Genomic DNA, 10,000 nt, shown 5'->3' with positions numbered 1-10,000 from the left:
CGTGGGTATAAGCTTTTAATACTATACCTTCAAGGAAATTAATTCTGATCCAGCAACTTCTCTTAGCGAAAAGATGCGTAAATGACTTTGTTCAGTTAGTGCATACACTGTAAAAAGTTAAAGGTACAGAAAGGGTATAACGATGGAGCTGAGGTATATATACAAGGTAAAACACCCCAAGGCTCAAAAATACCACTCTGCATCAGGAGGCAGGGTATTTTTTGTGAATAATATACCCTCTATTGCACTTTGTCTCAAAATGGGCTTGGTAAGTTTATGTGATCATGTCATGAAATGAACTTTTACTCTGTATTAAATCACCACATTGTTACACTGATAGTGTAATGCACCAAAAAAGTTACTAAAAACATATTGGTTTTGAGTTATGGATAGTTTTGAAGCAAGAATTCCTACTACAAAATGCAGTACTTGGCAATTTATATTGTTGCCACGAGTCCCTTGATTACACAACCGCAGTTATAATATATACATCCATATATATACATATATATATATATATATATATATATATATATATATATATATATATATATATATATATATATATATATATATATATATATATATATATATATATATATATATATATATATATTTATGTGTGTGTGTGTGTGTGTGTGTGTGTGAGTGTGTGTGTGTGAGTGTGTGTGTGTGTTACACAGACATACGCATATGGCAGTGTAATATGTTCGTTGTCCCGTAATTGCGCATGTTGCTGCGCCGCGACTCAGGGAGCCCGGAAATTTCAATGGTGTGCTATGCAGTGTAGATAAGGTGTTGTGTGATGTAACGCTGTTTTAATTGTGGCCTCTAAGCAGTAATTAATCGTTATCAGGAATATAATATCTACATCGTGAGAAATTACTCTCACAACGATTTTTAAATATTTTGTGTATTCACTTGCTTCCATATTATCCTTATGTCAGTGAAATCTTCCCACCTGCCCAGTTAAGGCGCTGTCACACTAGCAATATTTCCGTTGACTTTTGAATTTGACGTCAACTTTTAATGTTTTGACGACGACTTTTTAGTGTCGTCGTCACGAATTTTGAAAGCGATAACGATCGAATTCAACCCGCCTCTACTCTACTCTACCGTCGACTTTATCGTTTGTTTACATCTGCGAGGGAGGGCGCGCATTTCAAGGTCATCAGAGCAGTTTTTGGTTGAAGATTTGAGGGGGAGACGGTGCTTATGGGACCGCAAGCATGATAGTTCTATGAAAAAAGGTCTCAAGATGAAGAATCATGAAGAAATCACCAAGCGACTCGGGGAAAAGTTTCCGGAACTTGCTGACCTTCATACAGGTAAGTCTGCTGCTACTCTATATCTGGAATATCAGATTGTCTTATAGCCTAAGTCTACTCTCGTTATGCTATCTTGTGTGCATTATCAAATTACATAAACACAAATCTGTGATATTTTAGTGCTTCTCTAGCTTCATTTAGGCTAGTAGCTATACTAGGCAACAGAACCTGACTGGGTAGGCTACAGAACCTGACTCTGGCTAGGCTACAGAACCTGACTCTGGCTAGGCTACAGAACCTGACTCTGGTTAGGCTGCAGAACCTGACTCTGGCTAGGCTACAGAACCTGACTGGTTAGGCTACAGAACCTGACTCTGGCTAGGCTACAGAACCTGACTCAGGTTGTGTAAATAAAGTTAGGACTATTCTATTTTTCAGCGGCAATGCTATGCCTAGACCTATATAGGCTGGTCTAGAAGTAAGCTATTCCTAGCCTAGTTTGAACTACTGCCGACTGTATACTAAAATAGCCTAGAGAGCTTGGGTTATCCTAACCTAATTTTTTCACACTTCACCTAAGATTTTAAACGTGTAGGCAAGTCTGCAACCCATGCCCTGAAAGAGGACATCATGCTAACCTAGCATGAAACATTTAATATACCTAAATAATTTCTGTAAAGATATTTAGTTCATTAGTTAATAATTTTTATATCAAGCTAAATATATGTTTTTCCCCTTTCAGATCAAGTGCAGGCAAAATTTAGTAATTTGAAGGGATACTTCATCCATGAATATAAAAAAATTCAGGCTGTTCCAAGTGGTTCATGTGGTAAACCAAGCTCCAAGTGGGAAATGTTTGATTTGATGTCTTTTTTACATGATACAGTGGCTTCACAACCTACATATTCCAGTGACATTAATGAACAAATAAGAGTATATACATATGTGTATTACATTATTAACATAGCAGTTTATTAATAGGTATAATTACTTGGCATTTAAGAATCAAATTTGCACAATAAACCTGCTGTAGGCCCAGGTAAGCAAAGTGTAAGGTTAGGTCAGTAAGGTCAATAGAAAAATCTAATATTTTTAGTTAAGTAAAGGGAATTATGCTTGCCCTTCCATAATCTTAAATTATCAAATTACTAATGCATCATTACCTAAAACTGATCCATTATACAGCAGTTTATGTTATCAGCATATTCATAGTAGAGTAATATATATATATTTTTTTATTTACAGGTAAATCCTATAGATAATCCTCTAGTTATTGAGGTTACTCAAAACACTTTTGATGAATTTCAAATTGGAGAGTCAAGTGCAGGTTCTTTAACTCAACCTGTGTCCCCAGCTTTGACCTTTCTAATGGAAGTTCTGATCGGTCTGTTGCACCAGCAACTTCCGCAACTTCATCTCTACAGAACCAAAAAGCAAGTAACAGTAGTAAGAAGAGGAAGCTACAAAAGTCATTTGAGGAAGAATGCTTGCAAACCCTCAAAGAATTGGGCAACACCAGTACGCCTAATGACCTAGGTTTCAGTGTGGGAAAAACAGTTGAGGTTTGGATAAGGTCCCTACTAGTAAATGGACAAAAGGTTGCAGCAGCTAGGATTTCCCAAGTCGTCCTGGAAACTGAGTGGGAATATGGCTTACCTGATGATAAAGTAGGTTAACAGTAGTTATCAATTTGGTGGCAAATTCTGTCAGTATTTAATCTCTGGTGCTAATTTGAATTTCAAATACATGATCTGTAAGACCTCAGGCTTTCTAGTCTAATCAAGTTCCTGTAGCTGTAAACATTTTGTATACAATAAAGTTCAGTCTAATCAAGATTGATGTCATGCAGCTTTAAACATTTTCTATGTAATAAAGTTGATTAAAGCAATTTCAGGGTTTGTTTCTCCAGGTATCGCAGGGTACATATTTAAATTCCACATCGCTCTTCATAACTTTCTTATAAGTACTGAGGAGTAAATAATAGCAATTGAACAAATAATGAATTTTATTTTAAGATTACTGTATATACAAATGCAAATATTCAAAGGCATATGGGAGAAAGTGTCCACTAGTGCATATAGGCTCGTTCATCTTGGAGTGGTACTGCCCCTTCATTATTAAAGTAATAATCCATTAATGTGTTCCTTACATTTTGGGCATCACTGGTACTATGTCCGCCATGTCCAGGACTACTATCCAAACCACTGTTTGATAAACCTCTCTCTTATTTCAGGGGGTGCATACAAATTCTTAGATTGTGCACGGATAAAATTATGTAAAACCACTATAGCAAACAAAATGTCCTTTACATTGTTTGGACAAGTTTGGATAGGTTTTGATAACACCTTAAATACTACTGAATGATACCAAAGGCATTTTCTGATGTGCGCCTTGCTCTTGACAACCTATAATTGAATATAGTTTTACTTTGTTTAATTCCCTTCCTGGGAAAGGTTTCATCAAATAGGGCTTAATTGGGAATGCCTCATCACCAACAATGACATATGGGCTTTGCTTATCAGTGAAAGGTAAGCAACATGATGATGGGATATTTAAAACTTCACTATCTATTGCTTCCTTTAGGCTACACCTATCCCAAACCCCACCGTCGCTGGCTCTTCCATTAGCACCTATATTTACATACAGGAACTTATAAGATGCAGCAACTAATGCCATCATGATCATACTAAAATGACCTTTATAATCATGGAAACCTGCACCAGAATGTGGGCTTTGCATTTAGCACCCTTTTCCCATCTAGTGCCCTATGCAATTTGGAAAATTCCATTGCTGGAAATAATGCAGAGCAATTTCATTCCATTCCTCAGGAGTTGATGGAAGTTTTAAATATTCTGTTTTCATTATGTTGTATATGGCTCTGCATGTCTCTGGTATGAGGATGAAACCAGATTATGGCTAATCCGAAATTGATACCCAAGGAAACTTGTGATTCTCCTGAAATGAGAGAAAAATTCCCTTAGCAATAGTATAAATATATATATTCCTAATGTACATACTGTAAACCTTGCATTTTTGCCTTGACATATTGTACTACAGCTTATCTGGAATTATCAGTTAATTAATAACCATACTGTCATCAACTATAAAGTTTAAAATATAATAGTGCAACCACAAAATTAATTTTTTTATTATAAATTGTTTAAACACACAATTGTTTTTAATTATGTTACCCAATTAATAGACAGTATAGCTAGGTTAGGTTAGGTGGTTGTTTTGAGATTGGTAATACTTTACTAACCTAGCCTAGGCTACTTTGATGCCTGCCATTAGGTTATAGTCTAGTCTGGGTAGCCTTATGTACAATTTTATCGAATACCTTAATCTTAATCTTGGCCTTGGCTAACTTATGCAAGACCAAGAACGTCTATATATATATATATATATATATATATATATATATATATATATATATATATATATATATATATATATATATATATATATGTTTTTTTAATTTGTCCTTTCCTCCCTGAAAATCCAAAAAATGTACATCAGCCTAGACTAAACACTTTTTTCCTACAAGAATCTATCAAACATGAATAGCAACCCATAAACAAACAGTGTACAGATACAAAATGATCAGCATCTTTCATGCATAACCTAATTAATACACCAAGCCTAGGATATATTAGCCTAGTCTGGGCATAAACAATTCCAAGTAACATAGCCTACCTGTTGCTAAATAACGAAGAGTGAGGGTCAATCGCTGTGCAGCAGACACAGCTTTCCTCATTTAGTATCAGCTTTTTCAATGTGAGGTGTCACCAGGTTTAACAGATGAGTGAACTGTTCTTTCGTCAATCTAATCCAGTTCTTCATGGCGGACGGCATCGACCCTGGCGAAGACGTGGGTGGCGGATCACAGTTCTGGGGGTGTGAAGGTGGCCGACCTCTCGGTGTGCGTGCGCTTGCAAGGGGCGAACTTGCCGGCCCACGTCGTGGAGTCTCTGCAGTGATGGGATGTGGCGATCTTCTGTCACAAGTTCGCCCGGGACTAAGAGGGCTCACCGTGGGTTTTTCGGCTGCGGATGGGGTGCTGTCAGCTCTGGGGGTGGTTCTCAAACCGAGGAGGACCCACGGCAGCTGATGTTTCCAGTCCTCGGCGGTGCAGCGGGCCATGAGGGACGCCTTCAGGGATCTGTGGAACCGCTCGACCAGGCCGTTGGCAGCCGGGTTGTATGCCGTGGTGGTGTGGTGCGTGGTCCCCAGCAGCTGAGCCAGGGCGGACCACAATTCGGACAGGAAGGCGGGGCCCCTGTCGGTTGTAATGTGGTCCGGGACGCTGAAGTGGCTAACCCAACTGGAAAGCAGGGCTTCGGCACACGCGCTGGCGGTGGCTTCTTGCATAGGTGTGGCTTCGGGCCACCTTGTCAAGCGGTCTACCACCGTCTGGAGGTATCTGGACCCGCCTGACGGGGGAAGGGGCCCGATGACGTCGACATGAATGTGGCGAAGCGGCGCTCTGGCTGCGGGAACTTCGCATACCCGTACTGCGTGTGACGACCCACCTTGCTGGTTTGGCACTGCAGGCACTGTTTCGCCCAGGACGTGGCGTCCTTCTGCACCCGTGCCAAACACTTTTTGAGAGCAGCTTGGCCATGGTTCTGCCAGAGGGATGTGAGGCCGTGAATTATGTCGAATACCTGGCGGCGGCGTGAGGCTGGAACCAAGGGGCGGGGCTGACCCGTACTGATGTCGCAGAGGACACTTAGGCCTCGGGGGCGAGGTCACGTCCCGCTACTTAAGGGACGTGATGGTAGTGCGGTAGGCCGGGTTTCTGGGTCAGCGGCCTGTTCTCTGGCGAGGTCTTGGTAGTTTACTCCGAGCTGCACTGTGTTCAACTCGACTCTGGAGAGGGCGTCTGCTACAGGATTTTTCCTGCCGGGAGGTACATGATGGAGCAGGTGAATTCGGCTGTGGCTGAGAGGTGGTGGTGCTGCCTGGAAGACCATGCGTCCCCTTGCTTGGTGAAGGTGTGAACCAATGGCTGGTGTGAAGGCGTCCCCTCCAGGAGGAACTTGAAGTGCCGGACTGCGCAGTACATCGCGCAGAGTTCCCTGTCGAAGGTGCTGCTGCGCGGGTCTCTGCGGCATTGAATTTCTTGCTGAAGAAGGCGATGGGCTGGGCGGCGCCGTTGATGACCTGCTGTAGGACAGCACCATGCGATGTTACTGGCATCCGTTGTTAGCTGGAGAGGGGCCTTGGGATCCAGTATATATATATATATATATATATATATATATATATATATATATATATATATATATATATATATATATATATATATATATATATATATATATATATATATAATATATATATATATATATATATATATATATATATATATATATATATATATATATATATATATATATATATATATATATATATATATATATATATATATATATATATATATATATATATATATATATATATATATATATATGTATGTATGATGATGTATGTATGTATATATATATATATATATATATATATATATATATATATATATATATATATAATATATATATATATATATATATATATATATATATATATATATATATATATATATATATATATATATATATATATATATATATATATATATATATATATATATATATATATATATACATATACATATACATATATATACATATATATATATATATATATATATATATATATATATATATATATATATATATATATATATATATATATATATATATATATATATATATATATATATATATATATATATATATATATATATATATATATATATATATATATATATATATATATATATATATATATATATATATATATATATATATATATATATATATATATATATATATATATATAATATATATATATATAACAATATATATATACTTTTGATTTTCAAGTGCAATAAAAATAAATTGATAAACCAAACTTTTAAAATCATTGACCTTATGATTTTATGTATGCTATAACTACACATAATGGTGTAATGGATTAATATATTAATCATATAATTAATATACACGGGTATATACATCGTATAGAATACCCTGCAAAGGGTATTCTTTACCTGCAATACACCCCTAAGTAAAGGGTATCTCAAGTATATGTTATACCCTTGATATGGGTATATTGTAAAGGTATATTATAGTTCTTATATACCCCGATAGGGTATGCTATTTAACCACTAGAAATACCCTTTTTTCTACCCCTTTTATACCCTTAATTTTTAGAGTGTAGTGTATGGCTGTTTACTGGAAAATAAGATTTCCTACACTGCACTGCGCCAGAGGAATTATGAATGCAACTATCATAAGAATTACTTCGAAAGGCTTTAGAAATATAATAATGTACCAGTTTAGGGTCTTTAATAAAACAAAAAACAATGATTTTATGTTTGATTACTTATGAGAAAGTGTGGCGCTTGATATCCTACTTCGATCATGAACCATTTTTTACTAAGTGACTTTAACTCAGGGTCAATAAGTGGCATGTGGATTAGTTTTCTGTGAAAGAAAACTGTTGAGATGGCTATTTGTCTGTCCGTCCGAACTTTTTCTGTCCGCTCTCAGGTCATAAAAACTACCGAGGCTAGAGAGCTACAAATTGGTATGTTGATCATCCACCCTCCAGCCATCAAACATATTAAATTGCAGCCCTCTAGCCTCCGTAGTTTTTATTTTATTAAGGTTAAAGCTGGCCGTGATCGTGCGTCTGGCACCGCTATAGGTACCAACAACACTGGCCACCGCCGGTAAGTGGCTGGAAAGTTTTATACAGCATTATACGCTTTGTAGAAAACCAGATTGCGCCGAAGACACTTCGGCACATTTTTTACTTGTTTTTCTTGCAATGTATCACTGTCACAGCGACAGTTAGTGCCAGCAGGTTTGTACGCGTGAACAAGAGTGAAAAAAAGCTGTCGATGAAGAATAGCACCAAATGTGAAATAATTATACTTAATGTTCAGATATAAAGATAGCTGAAATAATTGTTAAATTACAAGCAATCAATGCATGAAATCATCCATGGCAGGATATGAAAATTAAGATTTATGATCATTCATGATTTTGATGGCCAAAGTAGTCAACAAAAATCATAATAGTTATAAGCTGAAAAGTCCATATCCTGATGAAATTTGCTTGAAACAATAGAAAGTTTATAAATTCGTCGGTGCAAGACATGATAACAACTTAGAATATACTTTGAACACTAAAATATAACTATAAAGCAAAGTAGTATTTCTTTTTATTACTATTAAAAGCATCCCTCTAGAGACGAGGTTCCGCTTCCTAATTCAGAGGTCCGGAATCACTCATTGCTAAATATGCTTTTAGCTGAAAGCATAGAGAATAACACAGAGAACTACTGTTTTGGATGACAAGAGCGGGATAGTATATTCTATTTTGTCTTGAGAATATAAATTATGTTATTTGATGAGACAGATTTAGCAATATAGTGCTAGTAACAATATAATAAGTTACTTTACATCATTCTAATACTTTTAGCTTAATTGTCAGCAACATCGTGGCATGGTGCCCTTTTCCTCAACAATAGTACCAATGGCTTTGACCACTAGCGGAAAATGTTCCATTTAGGCTTTTAGTTTTCTGTAAAAGAAAACTATTGACATGGTTATTTGTCCGCCCGTCGACACTTTCTCTGTCCGCCCTCAGATCTTAAAAACTACTAAGGCTAGAGGACTGCAATTGGTATGTTGATCATCCACCCTCCAATCATCAAACATACCAGATTGCAGCCCTCTAGCCTCGGTAGTTTTTATTTTACTTAAGGTTAAAGTTAGCCATGATCGTGCGTCTGGCACCGCTATAGCTGCCAACAACACTGGTCACCACCGGTCCGTGGCTGGAAGTTTCATAGGCTGTGGCTGAGAGTTTCGTACTGCATTATGCGCTGCACAGAAAAATTTAAGCTTTACTTCAACTGGGAACTTCCACTGTCAATTTTGGTAACATAGCCTCAAGGAGTATGTTATTCACTTTGCAGCCACCATCATCCATATTAATTTCATTTGGTATGGACGCAACCATTTTTCCAATACAAAAATACGTATATATATATATATATGACTATTTATCACATCACCGTGATTCATATACAATCAGAAAGCTACAAACGTCCTTTAATATCCAATTCACTCTACCTCGGAAATAATATATTTTCATATATGTTACCGAAGGGGAATTTTTAGTTGATAATAAGTCCACCGTCCCGTGGGGTCGAACCAGCGACCGACTGGTTAGTGTGTCACTGTAGTCCTGATTCCTCGTCCGTCGCTGGTTCGACCCAATGGACGGTGGACTTATTATCAACTAAATTCCCCTTCGACAACATATATGAAAATATATTACTTTTTTAAATGAATTGAATATTAAAGACGCTTGTATTTCGATTATATATATATATATATATATATATATATATATATATATATATATATATATATATATATATATATATATATATATATATATATATTTTTTTTTTTTTTTTTTTTTTTTTTTAGGCGACAGGCGAAATCGCTACTTGGTGACGTCCAGAGAGACTTGAGTTTCAATATTTCAGTTGTAATACTTAAGGTCCCTCTAGGACCTATAAGTTATAGATGTCAGTGAGTAATTAATAATTCTGATGGAAGAAATGAGGACTTATCTCATCAAAATAATGTT

At 36.6% G+C, this 10,000-nt stretch overlaps 1 protein-coding gene and 1 long non-coding RNA gene across 2 annotated transcripts in view; both read left to right on the top strand.

The window, feature by feature from the left end:
• The window catches only part of LOC136826891 (contactin-4-like), a 233,341-nt gene that overhangs the window by 62,223 nt on the left and 161,118 nt on the right, over positions 1-10,000 (top strand). The gene's annotated exons all lie outside the window — the stretch shown is intronic.
• LOC136826890 (uncharacterized) lies at positions 904-3,156 on the top strand. The gene is made up of 2 exons (XR_010849727.1): positions 904-1,328; positions 2,514-3,156. It is a non-coding gene; the product is annotated as an uncharacterized lncRNA (long non-coding RNA).

Source organism: Macrobrachium rosenbergii, chromosome 41 (genome assembly GCF_040412425.1).
Source record: "Macrobrachium rosenbergii isolate ZJJX-2024 chromosome 41, ASM4041242v1, whole genome shotgun sequence".
Lineage (NCBI taxonomy): Eukaryota > Metazoa > Arthropoda > Malacostraca > Decapoda > Palaemonidae > Macrobrachium > Macrobrachium rosenbergii.
The sequence above is the reverse complement of the archived record's forward strand: the minus strand, read 5'-3'. Positions and strand labels throughout refer to the sequence as shown.